Genomic DNA, 20,534 nt, shown 5'->3' with positions numbered 1-20,534 from the left:
TAGCACCATGAGATTTTCCAGTCATGTGGCAGAGCCTCTGGAGCTGTAGCTTAATGTGCTGCCGATTGCTTTCTTGCCCTTGGTCCCTCAAGACTGTCAGCCTTCAGAGTCAACCCAGTTAGTGGATGACAGCAATATTCCTAAGCATGATGTATGATCTTCCAGATCAGAAGGCCTACGCCTAGTCTTGGTTCCTTTGACTTACAATAGGAAGTACATGTAAGATGCAATAACCACTGTTCCCCTAAAAATTCACCAATTTGGCAGGCTGCTGAAATTCTGTAGGGATTTCTTCTACCCACTGGTGCACATATACCTTATCAACACTTCCACCATTCTGGTTGTTTTCTCCTTTTTAGTTCAGATCTTCATGATGTCATCAATATAATGGATCAGCATAATATTCTATGTAATATCCAGATGATAGAACAACCATTAAACTATATTGCTGGTGAAAGCATTAGAGAGACTAAAATTTCCTGGGACAGATTGCGTACCACTATCTGTCCCAAGTGGATGCAAAAGCTTTTGATCCTCCTTTGTGATGGGACTGAAAAGAATTCATTCACCAAATCAGTGACCACATACTAAGTAGAAGAAGCTATGTCATAATTATCTGTGATAATTATGAAACTGCAATATAATAATAGTTATAATTAGGCTACCACTTGATGGAGTTGATAGTAGTTATATCATGAGCTGCCTTTTTATTTCAGGTGCCAGACTGGCAAATGAAATGGAGATGTAATGGGAACCATCAACCTCACCTCCTTAAAATCTTTGAGGGCAGCATTCCAATAGCACTCCTTGCCATTCCACCCTACATAATATATTGCTGCATATTTACTGTCTTGGCCTGGAGGTTGGGTAACTGCAGAGGGTTCCACTTAGATGTTCCGATTACATGGGTCTACTCCACAGTTTAAGGACTTGGTGTGAGCATTCTGCCAGTTGCTAAGTACAATCATCCTAATTAATCCACCAAAGGATCAGGGAAGTCAACACAGGTGAGTCCATGAACACACTGATGCCTTGTGAAATGCCCTTAGGCCAGGACTCTGTTTGCCACCTGGCCTTTTTGTGCCTCTTCCAATCTAAGAAGGAAGCATGAAGGCATGTGAGACCTCATAGTTTTAACATCCTCTTAGACCCTATATCCAACTGCCTTGAAAGATATGGGTGTTTCCCTTCCCCCAGTGCACAGCTAAGTTGATTAAAGACTGTAAGTTCCTATGAGGAAGGACTGGAAAAATAACTTGTGAATATACTTGCTGTCCTATTGAAGGATCTTTCCTCAAGGAGATTCAGGCTTCTGTTTAATCAATGGCTCAGTTCTGGAAACTAAGAATCATGGTTTTCCACTGGGAAGGTTGAAGTCAGTCTCAGTATTAATGAATCTATTAGTAGTTTTCGTTGGCCCGTCGACCTTGCCCCTAGCAACTTGGTGGTGTATTATCTATCATTGTAGATTCCTACAGGTGAGACCTTCTGGTTGTGATTCTAGCCTTGTTGCCTATTTCTACATGTGTCTACCTTGCCTCTGACAGTTTATGCCGCCATCAGGCCCTCCTATTCATAAAACCTACCATTCTTCTGAACACAAAGCTGCCTGGTGCTAGAACAGCCTCCTGGACTATCTGTCAATCCTGGCCAGAGGGCATATCTGAGCTCCCTAGAAAATTACTCAACTATGTGCTTCTCAAAATGAGAGTAAATCAAGTAAGAATAGAACAAAGGCCAGGTGAGGGAAATCCCCAGGTGGCGGTGAAGGGGTGAAGCCCTGGAAGACATCTCTAATGCACTCATCCCCATACTTGCATCAGGAAGGGTGAGCCACTTTTCCCAAGCCTTAGCATACCTTGAAATAAACTCACTTAAGTCTTATTTTCTACCACCACATTGGACTGACACTCTGAAAAGCTTGGAATTCTCCCCACAACTGACTTTACTTCTGAACTCTCTCAAGCAACTGAGACATTCCAGCCCCCAGCTCACTGTCAGCTGTCACCTCTTGAGAAGCATGGCACGTGGCTCTGTTCAGTAGGAAATGTATCTGGCAGTTTTAGCAATGTACCACATTTATTGAGTGTAGTCAATGTAGGACTGCAAGATAAACACAGGATGTTCAGTTAAATCTGAATTTCAGAGCAACTACTGTTTTTAGTATGTTCTAAACAAGTATATTCTAAATATTGAATGTCACATGGTCTATCAAAGAAAAACTTCATCCTTTATCTGAAGTTTAGGCTTACCTGAGCATCTGTATTTTTAATTTAATTTTTTTTTTTTTTTTGAGATAGAGTCTCATTCTCCTAGGCTGAAGTGCAGTGGTGCGATCTCGGCTCACTACAACCTCCACCTCCTTGGTTCAACTGATTCTCCTGCCTCAACTTCCTGAGTAGCTGGGATTACAGGTGCATGCCACCACGCCTGGCTAATTTTTGTATTTTTAAGAGATGAGGTTTCCCCATGTTGGTCAAACTGGTCTCGAACTCCTGACCTCATGATCTGCCTGCCTAGGCCTCCCAAAGTGCTGAGATTACAGTTGTGAGCCACCATGCCTGGCTGAGCATCTTTATTTTTATTTGCTAAATCTAGAAACCCAAATTGGGAGTGTCTTCTGTACACATAGTTTTGAGGCAAACAAGCAACATTGAGGCAAACAGTTTTGTCAGAGGCATTTAAACCAGAGCAACTCCATCTTGAATAGGAACTGGGTTAAATAAGGCTGAGACCTACTGAGCTGCTTTCCCAGACAGTTAAAGTTAAGGCATTCTAAGTCACAGGGTAAGACAGGAGGTCAGCACAAGATGCAGGTCATAAAGACCTTGCTGATAAAACAGGTTGCAGTAAAGACGTTGGCCAAAACCCACCAAAACCAAGATGGCAACAAGAGTGACAGTGGTCATCCTCACTGCTGCACTGTGTGTTGCCAGATGCTGTACAAGTTTGGCAGAGTTTAAATGCAAAGAATTGTAATAATATAGTTACAGCTCCCTGCCCCCACTACCCCCACAGGAAGATAGGTTTGGTTTTCTACGGTTCATACAGCAACTAAGCACTGGAAATGTGAGGCAAGTTCCCATGGATTTACATTCCAGTCATGTTAGTTAGGGTTCCCCAGAGCAGCAGAACCAATAGAATGTAGGTAGATGGATAAGAGATATATTAATACATATACAGAAAGATTATAAGAAACTGACTCACAATTACAGAGGCCAAAAAGTCCCATGATCTGCCATCTGCAGCCTGGAGCCCCAGGAAAGCAGGTGGTAATTCAGCCTAGGTTCAAAAGCCTAAGAACCAAAGGAGCCAATGACTGAGCAGAGGAGAAGGTGGCTATCCCAACACAAGAAGAAAGCAAATTTGCTTTCTTTTGTTCTATTCTAGCTCTCATGAAATTAGGTAATGCCAACCCACATTGGTGAGGATGATCTTTATTCAGTCTACCGATTCAAATGCCAATCTCTTCCAGAAAGACCTTACAAGTAACATCCAACTGGCCACCTGGGCATCTCTTAGCCTCAACAGTGAACTATCACACTAGCTACGTCATTCATTGGCCACATGGCCTTGAATACACTCAGCCCCTCTTTATGCCTGTTTCCTCATCTATAAAGTAGGAATATTAAAAGTTCCCACCTCATGAGTTGATATAAAATTAAATGAGTTAATACATGTAACACCAGAGCTACACCTGGTGCACAGTAAAGTCTCATTGAAAGGTAGTTGTTACTGCTATTGTCATTCTGTGTTTACACCCTGCTGAAGTTGAAAAATCTCATCACCTGAGTCCTTTCACTTCCTTCTTCCAAATCTATCTAGGAGAATGGGACTAATATGGAGTTTATTCCAAAGGTGCTGGTGAATTTTTAATCAACTTCCTTTATTTCTTCCCAGTCTGAGTTACGCCAGTAGCAGCTTATATTTGTTATCAACTTACTAACAGGTGCTGTCCTAAAAACAATACATAACTCCTTTCACTAAATCTCACAATCTAAGAGGTCGGCACCATTATTATCCCAATATTATTCATGCAGGGACCTCCCCTCAGCACACAGCTGGAAGTGGCGGTGCTCAGGGTTGACTCCAGGCCAGTGTTTTCCCCAGGGCTGCTAACTATGATCCTATTAGTTCTCCTCATACCGTCTCTTCCTTTCACCATGAGGCTTATTCAAATTCTACCTGACCTCTAAAGTTCAGTTCTACCCTTTCATGTAAGTCAGAGTGGCCTATGCAAGGCTATTTTAACCTTTCTGTGTGCCATTTTTTAAATTGCATTTTCAATGGATAAAACACCATCTGTTTACAAAATAGCTCTTGAAAAATACAAGGAGTAGACATACTGTAAAACAAAGCAAACTCCAGTCATGAGACACTACATACATCATGTGAAAGTAACAGTCTGATCTCCAGGTTATGAAAACTGTAATTAAAAAGTCACTACACAGAAGAGGTCCAAGTTTCCAGCTTAGCAAAACTTGAGTGCAGTTACATGAAACGTTTAATAAGCTGAATTGTTTTCCCCAACGTGTAAACAAAATGACAAGACTAAATCTGTGCCTGGTAATTTCAATCTAACTCTGAAGCTACACAACACACACAGACGCCCTGTACACTTCGCCTGTTAGGATGACCATCTTTTTTCTTATGTGGTGGGAGGAAGGGCAAGGTGACTGTGTAAAGCAAAGATGTGGGAAGTAGAAATATTGTATACTAGACATTATAAAGTCATGGTGCAAAGAAAGCTTCGATTAATGCATAGCCTAACGGTGAAAAGACTACACTCCAACTTCGGAAAATTACTTTAGAAGGATAGGGGAAGAGTTTAAGTAATTGTAGTTTAACATGAAAAATGCACATGTGATGGAATGGAGCACAACGGAGGATTCATAAAACATGCTCATCAGAAGAATCTGTTAAGTTTACTTTGTCCAAATCAGGAATAAGTTTATCAACATCTGGCATCCCTCATACTTTGTAAAGATAGATGTTCTGCTGCTTAATTGAGAAATTATTTTATTCAAAGAAACTCTTAATCTTTTGATAAAATCAAGGAGTAGACAGCTGACGAGATGCCAAAGTGCTTGCTAGAAATGATTTTTAAAATGTTTCTACATGTAAAATGTACTGACAAATATTGGTAAGCCATTTAAAAATAAGAATTAGTTTTAAAATCTTAGAAAAAATGCCTTTTTGCCCACATTTAAAACTGAAAATTAATTTACTATAGGTAGGAGTTCTGTGGAGTATACAAAATTCCTTTTATTCAGAGATCAAATGGCCATCCCAGATAGATACCATGTTTCACAGGCATTACTTTTAGTCACCTTCAAATGTCAGCCATGGGACCAAAATTTAGTGTTCTGTGCCATGTGGCCACAGGGTCACTGGTTTCACATTATGGCTTAAGAAAACACTGGCATTTTGTTTCTTATGAAATAAGTCTTACCTTGTGCATACAAGCAGAAAGATAATGGAAGAAAAGAGGGGAGGGAAAGGCACAAGAAGCTGTTTGTTTGTTTTGAAGACAACAGACTGAAGGCAAAAGAATACAGAGCCATCATGCTCAGCAAACTGACACAAGAACAGAAGACCAAGTACCGCACGTTCTCACTCATAAGTGGCTGTTGAACAATGAGAACACATGGACACAGGGAGGGGAACATCACACACTGGGATCTGTTGGGGATGGGAGGCTAGGGGAGGGATAGCAGGGAGTGGGTAGATTGGGGAGGGATAACATTAGGAGAAATACCGAATGTAAGTGATGGGGGGATGGATGCAGCAAACCACCATGGCACGTGAATACCTATGTAAGAAACCTGCACCTGTACCCCAGAACTTAAAGAACAACAACAACAAAAAGAATCGAGTTTTCAGTTTTCTTTGCTGACTGGTCGCTGATTTGTATGCACTATAATTCTACAAATAGAACCAATATATCATTTCTTAATCATGACCCCCTCAAAACCAAGTTATTTTCTAATTATTCTTTCAATGTCGAATGTACTCTACAGTTGACATTTCAGTTTTAAGTGTTACAGCTACCTCATAGGAATTGAACTAGATATATTGTGCCTTTTTACTTGGAAAGTGAAGTCAAAGGGACAAGAAATAAAGGAAGCAAACTTGTTATTTTGAAGGAATCTGCTTTCTCCTGGAGATCTAATACCTGCTATTTCCCAGATCTGTGCAGCAGATGGCAGTGTTCAATTAGTCAAAATAAAGTTCTAGCCTGTGGACTTCCTGTTTAGTTCTATATCGCTCCATGAACCCTCAGTGCTTCCTGGTAGTACTTTATAAACTGTCAGCTAATTTAAATAGTATCACTATATTATGAAAGTCATCTAGAGTGCCAGGGGAGATGTGAATTGACTTCATATTAGTGACAAGAAACTCAGTGGCTGACCCAGAACCCAGGTCTTCTGGCTTCTAGTTCAGTGTTAGCACTGTGAATTATACCTCTGTGGATTAAAGGAGTATTAAAGATAATGGGGATGCTTCTCATTCTTCCTCCCACATGAGAAATTCTTGTCCACTGGACCACGCTCCTGTCCAGCCTTCCTCCCATCTCCCATTATGTGTTCCGTGTTGTTATACTATCTCAAAACAACTCTTCTAAAACTAGTTTAATGACAATATGTGTATTCAAGCCGAAAAAACAAAGCAGGGAGAAATTAAGCCCTGTGATACCAGTCTAAGATGTGCCTCGCCATGATTTTCACGTGTTTATCTTACTTAGGGTTTGCTGAGCTTCTTAGATCTGGACATTTATATCTTTCCCTACATTTGAAAATGTTTCTGCTGTCATTTCTTCAAATATTTTTACCTGTCATTCTCTGCTCTTTGTCTTTAGGACTCCTGCTACCTAGATATTGGCTTTTTCAATATTATTCCACAAGTTCCTGAGGCTCTTCATTTTTTCCAGTATTTTTCCCTATTCTTCAGGTTGGATAAATTCTATCATTCTATCCTAGAAGCTAAGGTATCAACTCTTATTGCTTATAGGAGTTTTCCTTTTCTCTGGAAGCTTTACCACATTTTTGATTCCAGGGAAAAATCTTGATCCCTCGACCCATAATGGGCCCAGGCCATTATGCTGCTGCCAAATGCAGCATGATAAATGCTTCGGGTGATGGATACCCCATTTACCTTGATGTGATTTTACATGTTATGCCTGTATCAAATGTTTTATGTACCTGATATGTATAAAACTTAATTTTTTTTAAATCTAATTTTTTAAAAAAGGAGAAATGATGTTTAAGGGACAAGGGGCACTGTACGTAAGAGGCTGTTATAACCATTGCCTTCTCCAGCTCCCAAAGAAGTTTTCCTGGGACTTAAGGACTAGTCTACCTGTAGGAAATTCTTGTTTATAAATGGGGAGAACCCTCTATTAAAATTTTAAAAATTGTTTCAAAACAAACACTTAAGAATTGTTGATATTTTATTTATCTTCACTTACATTTTTGTAAGATAGAAAGTATTGATATTATAAGATACTCTCTTCCCTCACCTACCTGTCCACTGCTGGCCAGAGTTAAACCCTATTTTGAGATTACTTTAGGTGTGAAATTTACATGATTCACATTCCATCTGATAATGCTATTAATACTATTCCAAGTTGTAAGCTTTTCATAGCTTCTTTTCCCTCTTGATGCAAGTTAATGGAATTGCCTTGAAATTCCTTGTTTCTTTTTCTAAAGCTTTTCCATGAGAAAAGCAAAGATCTAATTGAAGTGTAAAATCCTCAGCATCCCCACTGAGTTAAAGAAGAACAAAAATGTGAAAATTGGCATTAGATCCAGTGTTAGAGATCCTAAAAAGACCTGTAGGGAACTCTTCTGAACATAGTTTAGAGGGTTTGAAGATTATGAGGTAAAATGACTTAAAATAATTACATTGTAATTCTAGTTCACATAATAACATAATCCAATTAAAACATTAGACAATTTAAATTGCCTTGATTTGGGGATTTCAAAGATAGAATCAGGGTGAACATATATGACTATCAGGTGAAATGAAAATGCAAACCCAACATGTTAGATTTTATTTCATGCAAGATTTTGGCTTTTAAAACAATGCCTATATAACATGCCTCTAAATCCTAACATTTGCCTCAAAGAGCAGGTAATTTGCTATAACCTAAACATTTATTATCTAAGTGCAAACAGATGTTCAATTTATTTGAACATAACCTAGTATCTATTATTTCTTGGAAACTCATACTATATTGCAAACTATGTGGCTCTACACCTTCTTCCATTTTCCTTAAAACTTTGCTAGGAGTGTGTGTTAAATTTATCTGACAAATTCTTAATATCGTGGTTTTTTTTTTTCAAAAATGCCTAATTGATTCTTCCTAACCATGAGCATAGAATGTTTTTCCATTGGTTTGTGTCCTCTCTTATTTCCTTGAGCAGTGGTTTGTAGTTCTCCTTGAAGAGGTCCTTCACGGCCTTTGTTAGTTGTATTCCCAGGTAGCAATTGTGAATGGGAGTTCGCTAATGATTTGGATGTTTGTCCGTTACTGGTGTTTAGGAATGTTTGTGATTTCTGCACACTGATTTTGTATCCTGAAACTTAGCTGAAGTTGCTTATCAGCTTAAGGATATTTTGGGCTGAGATGATGGGGTCTTCCAAATATACAATCATGTCATCTGCAAAAAGAGACAATTTGACTTCCTCTTTTCTTAATTGAATACCCTTTATTTGACCTTCTTCACAGAACTGGAAAAAAACACTTTAAACTTCATATGGAACCAAAAGAGAGCACACGTAGCCAAGACAATTCTAAGCAAAATGAACAAAGGTGGAAGCATTATGCTACCTGACTTCAAACTATACTACAGGGATATAGACCAATGAAACAGAATAGAGGCCTCAGAAGCAATGCCACACATCTACAACCATCTCATCTTTGACAAACCAGACAAAAACAAGCAATGGGGAAAGGATTCCCTGTTTAATAAATGGTGTTGGGAAAACTGGCTAGCCATGTGCAAAAAGCTGAAACTGGACCCCTTTCTTACCCCTTACACTAAAATTAACTCCAAATGGATTAAATATTTAAACGTGAGACCTAACAACATAAAAACCCTAGAAGAAAACCTAGGCAAAACCCTTCAGGACATAGGCATAGGCAAGGGCTTTATGATTAAAACACCAAAAGCAATGGAAACAAAAGCCAAATTAGACAAATGGGATCTAATTGAACTCAAGAGTTTTTGTGCTGCAAAAGAAACAATCCTCAGAGTGAACTGGCAACCAACAGAATGGGAATTTTTTTTTGCAATCTACCCATCTGACAAAGGCCTAATATCCAGAATCTACAAAGAACTAAAACAGATTTACAAGAAAAAAACAAACTCATTCAAAAGTGGGCAAAGGATATGAACAGACACTTTTCAAAAGAAGACATATATGAGGCCAAAAACATTAAAAAATGCTCAGCACTGGTCATTAGAGAAATGCAAATCAAAACCACATTGAGATACCATCTCACACCAGTTAGAATGGCACTTATTAATGGAGACAATAGATGCTGGAGAGGATGTGGAGAAATAGGAACACTTTTACACTGTTGGTGGGAATGTAAATTAGTTTAACCATTGTGGAAGACAGTGTGGCGATTCCTCAAGGATCTAGAAATAGAAATTCCATTTGACCCAGCAATCCCATTGCTGAGTATATACCCAAAGTGTTATAAATTGTTCTATTATAAAGACACATGTACATGTATGTTCACTGCAGAACTGTTTACAATAGCAAAGGCCTGGAACCAACCCAAATGCCCATCAATGATGGACTGGACAAAGAAAATGTGGCACATATAAATCATGGAATACCATGCAGCAATAAAAAATGATGTGTTCGTGTCCTTTGTAGGGACATGGATGAATCTGGAAAGCCTCATTCTCAGCAAACTGACACAGGAAGAAAACCAAACACTACATGTTCTCACTCATAAGTGGGTGATGAACAATGAGAACACAGGCACAGGGAGGGGAACATCACACACTGGGGTCTGTTGGGGGTGGGGACCTAGGGGAGGGACAGCAGGGGGTGGGGAGACTGGGGAGGTATAACACTGAGAGAAATGCCTGATGTAGGTGATGGGGGGATGGAGGCAGCAAACCACCATGGCATGTGTGCACCTATGCAACAATCCTGCAAGATCTGCACATGTTCCCCAGAACTTAAAATACAATTTAAAAAGAGAAAAAAAAAGCCTAATTAACTCGGACTAATACCATAGTGAGATAGTTTAGTTTTCTGGGGATTTCTAGGATAGTACTTCTAAAAAATAATGTTCATAGTCCACATTGCTTCTATGTATGATTTTCTAGTTTCTTGTGAACTTATAAATCCATAGCACTCAAGACTATTAAAATCAGTGTACCATAAACATTGACTTCTGACTATATGTGTATGTATGTGTGTTGCATTCACAATTATATCAAGGTAAAGTTAACACTTAAGATAAATAATTACCTCCAGAGAACAGAAGCCTGGTGAATCAGAGAAAAAAAAAATTAGGCTTCATAACTGTACTCCACTTAGGAGTGGGATGTTTGAACAGAGGCTTTGAGGCACTGTATTCCGATTTGTTTTTCAAACGTACTCCAGATTCTCCCTTTTGGGGCTTAACATGAGTTAAAACAAAACAAAATCAAAGGAGTACTAGAAATAAAAAAGATACATTCAGCAAATAATGCTAGATTTACGTGTTGAAAAAGGTAAGCTGATAAACTTAACTGATGCATTTTAAGAGTAGAGGAGAGGTTGGAGTGAGCCATGAGGCACATGAACCCCACAGTACAGAAAATGTGGTAGAAACAGATATGACTGCCAGCACGGGTCAGAGGCAGAATCACCATATGCAATTGTGTGATAAAAATATTGAAGGACCTGGTGGAGTTAGGCGGCCGGTGGGAGAAGTTATAAGCCGTAAAATCCCAGATAAAAGAACAGTATTTGACTCTTACATGTTAAGGGAACCATGTAGCAAGTATGCACAATATGACCATAAGGACTCAAGAAAAACCTATTCTAGAATGCTGATGTGGAAAATTATTTTCTTTTTAATTATTCTCTTTCCATCTCTGTGTTCAGCGATGTCACATTGGTAGCTCCAAATAGGCCATGGTGGGAGAATTTATGTCATGAAAACCAGCAAACACTACAAATCAGAACATGTTAAGAGAGGGAGCTGCATTTACTAGCACACCCCTGGATAAAAAGTCTTGGGATTTTTTTGTAAATTTCTAAGGTACTCTAAAAATTAATCCAATAACTTGAATGGTTTCAAACAGTGTACCTATGCAACAATCTTGCATGTTCTTCACATGTACCCCAAAACCTAAAATGCAATAAAAAAAAAAAAAAGCAGCACCTGCTCCCAGATGCCATCAGCTTCTATGCTCTGGGTTATTTCAAGCAGAAAGAAAGGAAAAGGTATTGCTATTGCAGTGTTTGGGGCCACACGCGATCCCGCAGGTGCAGCCACATTCTTGCAGGTTTAAACAGTGTTCATGAAAGTATCTTTTTCTGAAAATACAGGGGGTAATGCTGTTCTGAAAACAGAATTTATTTGCTGGGAGGCACACCTAAACCTGGAAATGATCTAATTTCAAGGAGACATAAAGAAAAAATTAATCAATGCTCTTAATATAATCAATTTGTGAAATTAGATTTGACAAGGTAACACATTTATTGGTTGTTGGGATTACAAATCAGTCCACTCTCATACGTCTATGAAGTAGTACCTGAGACTGGGTAATTTATGAAGAGATTTAATTGATTCACAGTTCTACCGGCTTAACAGGAAGCATGACTGGGAGGCCTCGGGAAACTTACAACCATGGTGGAAGGTGAGGGGGAAGCAAGTGCCTTCTTCACATGGTGGCAGGGAAAGGAGAGTGCATGTACCAGAGGGGGAAGTGCCACACACTTTTCAACCCTCAGATCTTGTGAGAACTCACTATCACGAGAACAGCAAGGGAAAATTCACCTATATGTTCCAATGGCCTCCCAACAGGGCCCTCCCTGATACATGGGAATTATAATTCGACCTGAGATTTGGGCGGGGACATAGAGACAAACCATATCAAACTATAATGCTTTATTAATGTTTATGTTAAGGATACTGAGATGGCTGCTGTGGAAGATATGGATGTTTATGTCGATGATACGGAGATGGCTGCTGTGGAAGATAATGTTTACGTCTATGATACTGAGACGACTGCTGTGGAAGATACTAATGTTTACGTCGATGATACTGAGACGACTGCTGTGGAAGATACTAATGTTTACGTCGATGATACTGAGACGACTGCTGTGGAAGATACTAATGTTTACGTCGATGATACTGAGATGACTGCTGTGGAAGATACTAATGTTTACGTCTATGATACTGAGACGACTGCTGTGGAAGATACTAATGTTTACGTCTATGATACTGAGACGACTGCTGTGGAAGATACTAATGTTTACGTCGATGATACCGAGACGACTGCTGTGGAAGATACTAATGTTTACGTCTATGATACTGAGACGACTGCTGTGGAAGATACTAATGTTTACGTCGATGATACTGAGACGACTGCTGTGGAAGATACTAATGTTTACGTCGATGATACTGAGATGGCTGCCGTGGAAGATACTAATGTTTACGTCGATGATACTGAGATGACTGCCGTGGAAGATACTAATGTTTACATCTATGATACTGAGATGACTGCCGTGGAAGATACTAATGTTTACGTCGATGATACTGAGATGACTGCCGTGGAAGATACTAATGTTTACGTCGATGATACTGAGATGACTGCCGTGGAAGATACTAATGTTTACGTCTATGATACTGAGATGACTGCTGTGGAAGATACTAATGTTTACATCTATGATACTGAGATGACTGCTGTGGAAGATACTAATGTTTACATCTATGATACTGAGATGACTGCTGTGGAAGATGTTAATGTTTACGTCGATGATACTGAGATGACTGCTGTGGAAGATACTAATGTTTACATCTATGATACTGAGATGACTGCTGTGGAAGATACTAATGTTTACGTCGATGATACTGAGATGACTGCTGTGGAAGATGCTAATGTTTACGTCTATGATACTGAGATGACTGCTGTGGAAGATACTAATGTTTACGTCGATGATACTGAGATGACTGCTGTGGAAGATACTAATGTTTACGTCTATGATACTGAGATGGCTGCTGTGGAAGATACTAATGTTTACGTCTATGATACTGAGATGACTGCTGTGGAAGATACTAATGTTTACGTCGATGATACTGAGATGACTGCTATGGAAGATACTAATGTTTACGTCTATGATACTGAGATGACTGCTGTGGAAGATACTAATGTTTACGTCTATGATACTGAGATGACTGCTGTGGAAGATACTAATGTTTACGTCGATGATACTGAGATGACTGCTGTGGAAGATACTAATGTTTACGTCTATGATACTGAGATGACTGCTGTGGAACATACTAATGTTTACGTCTATGATACTGAGATGACTGCTGTGGAAGATACTAATGTTTACGTCTATGATACTGAGATGACTGCTATGGAAGATACTAATGTTTACGTCGATGATACTGAGATGACTGCTGTGGAACATACTAATGTTTACGTCTATGATACTGAGATGACTGCTATGGAAGATACTAATGTTTACGTCTATGATACTGAGATGACTGCTGTGGAAAATACTAATGTTTACGTCTATGATACTGAGATGACTGCTATGGAAGATACTAATGTTTACGTCTATGATACTGAGATGACTGCTGTGGAACATACTAATGTTTACGTCTATGATACTGAGATGACTGCTATGGAAGATACTAATGTTTACGTCTATGATACTGAGATGACTGCTGTGGAAGATACTAATGTTTACGTCTATGATACTGAGATGACTGCTGTGGAAGATATTGATGTTTAAATCAATGATACTGAGATGACTGCTGTGGAAGATACTAATGTTTACGTCTATGATACTGAGATGACTGCTGTGGAAGATATTCATGTTTACGTCTATGATACTGAGATGACTGCTGTGCAAGATATTGATGTTTAAATCAATGATACTGCGATGACTGCTGTGGAAGATACTAATGTTTACGTCGATGATACTGAGATGACTGCTGTGGAAGATACTAATGTTTACGTCTATGATACTGAGATGACTGCTGTGGAAGATATTGATGTTTAAATCAATGATACTGAGATGACTGCTGTGGAAGATACTAATATTTACGTCTATGATACTGAGATGACTGCTGTGGAAGATACTAATGTTTACGTCTATGATACTGAGACGACTGCTGTGGAAGATATTCATGTTTACGTCTATGATACTGAGATGACTGCTGTGCAAGATATTGATGTTTAAATCAATGATACTGAGATGACTGCTGTGGAAGATACTAATGTTTACGTCTATGATACTGAGATGACTGCTGTGGAACATACTAATGTTTACGTCTATGATACTGAGATGACTGCTGTGGAAGATACTAATGTTTACGTCTATGATACTGAGATGACTGCTATGGAAGATACTAATGTTTACGTCGATGATACTGAGATGACTGCTGTGGAAGATACTAATGTTTACGTCGATGATACTGAGATGACTGCTGTGGAACATACTAATGTTTACGTCTATGATACTGAGATGACTGCTATGGAAGATACTAATGTTTACGTCTATGATACTGAGATGACTGCTGTGGAAGATACTAATGTTTACGTCTATGATACTGAGATGACTGCTGTGGAAGATACTAATGTTTACGTCTATGATACTGAGATGACTGCTGTGGAAGATATTGATGTTTAAATCAATGATACTGAGATGACTGCTGTGGAAGATACTAATGTTTACGTCTATGATACTGAGATGACTGCTGTGGAACATACTAATGTTTACGTCTATGATACTGAGATGACTGCTATGGAAGATACTAATGTTTACGTCTATGATACTGAGATGACTGCTGTGGAAGATACTAATGTTTACGTCTATGATACTGAGATGACTGCTGTGGAAGATATTGATGTTTAAATCAATGATACTGAGATGACTGCTGTGGAAGATACTAATGTTTACGTCTATGATACTGAGATGACTGCTGTGGAAGATATTCATGTTTACGTCTATGATACTGAGATGACTGCTGTGGAAGATATTCATGTTTACGTCTATGATACTGAGATGACTGCTGTGGAAGATATTGATGTTTAAATCAATGATACTGAGATGACTGCTGTGGAAGATACTAATGTTTACATCTATGATACTGAGATGACTGCTGTGGAAGGTACTAATGTTTACGTCTATGATACTGAGACGACTGCTGTGGAAGATATTCATGTTTACGTCTATGATACTGAGATGACTGCTGTGCAAGATATTGATGTTTAAATCAATGATACTGAGATGACTGCTGTGGAAGATACTAATGTTTACGTCTATGATACTGAGATGACTGCTGTGCAAGATGTTAATGTTTATGTCGATGATACTGAGATGGCTGCCGTGGAAAATATTGATGTTTATGTCGATGATACTGCGATGACTGCCGTGGAAGATACTAATGTTTACGTCTATGGTACTGAGAGGGGTGCCGTGGAAGATGTTAATGTTTATGTCGATGATACTGAGATGGCTGCCGTGGAAAATATTGATGTTTATGTCGATGATACTGAGATGGCTGCCGTGGAAGATTTATTGCAATGTTTTCGCTGTGTTCTAATGTCAATTTCCCCTACCATTACCCCCTGTATTTTCAGGAAAAGATGCTTTCATGAATACTGTTTGAACCTGCAAGAATATGGCTGCACCTGTGGGACTGCGTGTGGCCCCAAACACTGCAATAACAATTCTTTTTCCTTTCTTTCTGCTTGAAATAAACCAAAGCTTTGAAGCCGATGGCATCTGGGAGCAGGTGCTGCTTTTTTTTTTTTTAATTGCATTTTAGATTTTGGGGTACATATGAAGAACATGCAAGGTTGTTGCATATGTACACACGTGGCAATGTGATTTGCTGCCTTCCTCCCCTTCACCTATATTTGGCATTTCTCCCCATGCTATCCCTCCCCAAGTGTATGCTGAGGTGATGCCCCTGAGATCTTATGCAATGCTGTAAACTTACAGCTGCTAAAACAATCTTGTCAAAGGTTGAAGCCTATGGGGCAATTCTCTCAGCAATTTAATAGATGACAGCCCCATCAGCAAATCATGGAGACTCAACAAAAAGCAGTTATCAAGTGAGTTCTAGGTGACTTTATTCCCAGAATCCCATAGACCTTCTACTCTAAACCTGTAACTGACCAAGAAAAATTTTCAGCTTCTTTCTTAGGGGAAATAGTGAGCCTTAAGAACTTCTTTGACAACAGCTGCAGCTAATTTGTCAGGAAGGTCGCCACTCAATATTATCAAAAAGCACAAAAAATTGCGTAATAAAGTTTTAAAAATTATATGCAAAGTAGCAGAAAGGCATAACGCCCACGTATCCATTGTTGGCTCCAACAATCATCAATGTATGTCTTTCATCTTGTTTTACTTCTGTTCTCACTTACCACCCAATCCCACTGTTGGGTTATTTTAAGGCAAACTCGAGAATCATACTATTCTACCTCTAAAGTTACTATTATGTATCTTAAAACTAGAACTTTTTTAAAAAAGCACAATACTGTCGGGTGCGGTGGCTCACACCTGTAACCCCAGCACTTTGGGAGGCTGGGAGTTCGAGACCAGCCTGGCCAAGATGGCAAAATCCTGTCTCTACTAAAAATACAAAAATTAGCTGGACTACAGGTGGTGGGCACCTGTAGTCCCAGCTACTTGGGAGGACAAGGCAGGAGAATCACTTGAACCCAGGAGGCGGGGGTTGCAGTGAACCAAGATCATGCCACTGCACACTCCAGCCTGGAAAAACAAAGGCTTTGTCTTTTTTTTATTTATTTTTTTTTTTATTTTTATTGCATTTTAGGTTTTGGGGTACATGTGAAAAACATGCAAGGTTGTTGCATAGGTACATATGTGGCAGTGTGATTTGCTACCTTCCTCCCCTTCACCTATATCTGACATTTCTCCCCATGCTATCCCTCCCCAACTCCCCACTCCCCTCTATCCCCCCCTCCCCCGCAACAGACCCCAGTGTATAGTGCTCCCCTCCCTGTGTCCATCTGTTCTCATTGTTCAACACCCACCTATGAGTGAGAACATGTGGTGTTTGATTTTCTGTTCTTGTGTCAGTTTGCTGAGAATGATGGTTTCCAGGTTCATCCATGTCCCTACAAAGGACGCGAACTCATCGTTTTTGATGGCTGCATAATATTCCATGGTGTATATGTGCCACATTTTTCCTGTCCAGTCTATCATCGATGGGCATTTGGGTTGGTTCCAGGTCTTTGCTATTGTAAACTGTGCTGCAATGAACATTCGTGTGCATGTGTCCTTATAGTAGAACGATTTATAATCCTTTGGATATATACCCAGTAATGGGATTGCTGGGTCAAATGGAATTTCATAGCAGAATGAAATATAAACAATCAAGCCTCAAAGGAAGTTTTCCTCAGAGTGGGAAGATCCTATAGAGCTGAGGGGCAACATGACAAAATTCAGTGTCCCAGGAAAGAAAACAAGCCTCTCCTACCTGCCTGGGAAAAGCCTAGAGCTCTTCCTCCACCTCATCCCCAGTGAGGCTCTATGCTGGCTCACTTTGTGCCACCTTCCATCACACCTGCAAGGCAGGTACCCGACATCCACACTCCCTGGGGCTGGTGAGAATAGGTGACTTCTGAGACTAGCAGACTTATCCGTTGACAAATCCTTGACTAAGGTTCAGATGCCCCCCTTCAACTTCTTACCATTCTCCCCCCTCAAATGGAGCTCAGGGTTCGAGAATGGCAGAGCCACTCATCAGTGACATGCTCTAGATTAATGGTCACCTCTGAGAATGTATAGCCATCAGAAGGCTCAAGGATCACAGTGCTACACTTTCTCTGCCATGCCTCTAACAAAATATGCCTCACTCAATAGTAGCCACAAAGGAAAGCAGGGACCAGCTGCATCTTTCTCAAGGTCACGTTCTTGAAGGTTGGCCACCATGTCTGCTTCAACCCCATGGCCAGCAGGAAAGTCATCTCTATTGATATTGTCCCATGAACTAATGACCCTGTCAAAGTTACAGAAATGGCCTCTCCTCCTCCGCTGCTCACTCCTTAAGTCAGTAGCACCCAGATCCTCCCATATGAGGAATCAGAGGCTGGGTGAGTGAGGGGGCCAATCGAGGAAATTCAGCACAGTTCAAGACACCACACACCTACCACTCTTCGTGCAGACATGCCTCAATTTTAAGGTGTCACTCAAAACTACTGACTGCAGGTAATCAAAACAACCCATTTCCACTTCACTGGAGGATTGTGTCAGAGGGAACAGATCTCTTCACAAAGAGGCTGTTCTCTTCCAACCTGGATCACATTTAGTTTGAATGGGGGTGAGTGGTTTTCATACCACCTCAAGAAAATTCTAGAATCAGATTTATGGCCACCAATATGGACCCTATACCTAAGTTTTGCACATCCTCTTTAGGGAAGATACTCATGAGGCACTGGTATGGGTGTGGAGGTCATTTCAATCAGGCAGAACAGGATGCCTGTAAGCAGGAATGAAAGAAACTCCATCAGAATAAGCAACATAAGGCTCGTCACCAGTGCTAACTTCCACGTGGGTGACTGGTGATGTCACTGTTGAGGTCCTGACTCAACAACCCAAGATGGTGGGAAGAGAGAAACTCAAGTCCCACTGAGGACACATGCTTTCAAAAATGATTCTTGTGTATTTTCACAGGTGTAATCATTTAAACCAGATGCAATCTACACATTGAGGTTAGCCAGCCCATGTAAAGTCCAAAGCAATGATGTTCTGTGCCTCTCCCAAAATTGAGTATCAAGTGGGTAGTTAGTTCATTTGGGTTTGTTGTTTGGGCCCCTTTCCCTACAAAACCTTAGTGTACCAAAATAATCCACTGGCCAATAGTAGCACTGGAGTCATGGGTAAGATTCTGAAGGCCAAAGCCACAGGCTCCTACCTCACAGCCCAGTAGAGGCTGAACTTCACTCATGTCCCTGCCTACTGACCTAAGTGTGTGTTGGGGGGGACCCCTGCAAGTGCTGACAAGGGTCTGAAGGCTCAGCCTGTTTCCATATAAATATTGAATTAAAAGAGACTTATAAATATAAGCACATAGTTATTCCTATAATCATATATAAGCATTTATTCACATATAATCATAAAAATATATATACTCAGTATAACATCTTAATTTTACTAGTGATTGGGTTATGAAGCATGGGACTGAGGTGACATTGTGAACAAAGTGATCCTAAGGCAAGATGCTCTAAGCCCTCTGTCACACCCACATAAGGGCTACTGGAGGGCGCCTCGGCTGTGCAGCAGTGCCAGTGCTGGGAAAGCACCTGCTGTTTAGCCAGCTAGGGAAGGAGACGTCCAAAGTGGCCGAGAGCTCTCCTTCCTTGGGGAGTTAGTAGAAAACTCTGCTTCTCCAAGTTCTTGTGGTAGGCCTGATGGCTGTCAGAGATACCCACAAACATCTGGGGCCTTGTCTGTATGGGTTCTGTGCTTCAGTGGTCACGTTCCATGTCTACTTTCATGTTCCGCTTCTGCACCTGGTTCCTCATTTTCTTAGAAGATTTAGTAATAGTAACCTAAATCTTAATGTCCTTAATATTCTTGACAAGTATGCCAAAAGCACTGATGCAGTAAGTTTTCTTCTCACTTCAGCTACTTGAAAGTCCTGGGCCCCCTATTTCCAAGGCACATTATTTACTTGACCCTTTCACTGACCACCAGTGCTTCGCCCTACCTTCCCAGCCTCCTACTTAGTACTCAAAGAGCATCCACTCTGCTGTTTGGTTGGCAGTGGACCCCTGGGCCCCAACTCTTTCTTGGTGTCTTGTGTCTTATTTCCAGTTTCTCATCTCCATATCTGTAGAGAGGGGCTCACAGGACCCTGTAGGGCTGAACCCTACACCTAAGGGCAGTCAGCTTCCTCAGGTTCAATCATGAGGACTCATCTGCCTTTACATACAGGAGTGCAGGCTGCTCCCTGCCACTTTTCCCTCAGGGCTCACAATATTGTATCTCCTAGATCAAGCTGCACAGAGGAGGTTAACTAAAGGTAGCCAAACAAACCCAAATGCAGAACAAAGTATCCACTTGACACCCGATTTTGGGAGAGGCACAAGACATCGTTGCTTTGGACCCCACATGGTATGTGAAATCTTCCACAAGGGCCTACAGCAAAGGAACCCAACTGTGCTAGTCTATGGTCGCTTGATAGTAGGAAAGAGGAGAGTGGAATGGAGCATGATGCTCAATGTGGCATGTCTGGAGGGTGGCACCAGCAGTGGCACAGGACATATGGCCACATTTCAGAACACTCTCCCAAACAGATGCAGGCA

This window comes from Aotus nancymaae, unplaced genomic scaffold (genome assembly GCF_030222135.1).
Source record: "Aotus nancymaae isolate 86718 unplaced genomic scaffold, 86718_ANA_hifiasm-v0.15.2.pri h1tg000006l, whole genome shotgun sequence".
NCBI classification, from domain to species: domain Eukaryota; kingdom Metazoa; phylum Chordata; class Mammalia; order Primates; family Aotidae; genus Aotus; species Aotus nancymaae.
The sequence above is the reverse complement of the archived record's forward strand: the minus strand, read 5'-3'. Positions refer to the sequence as shown.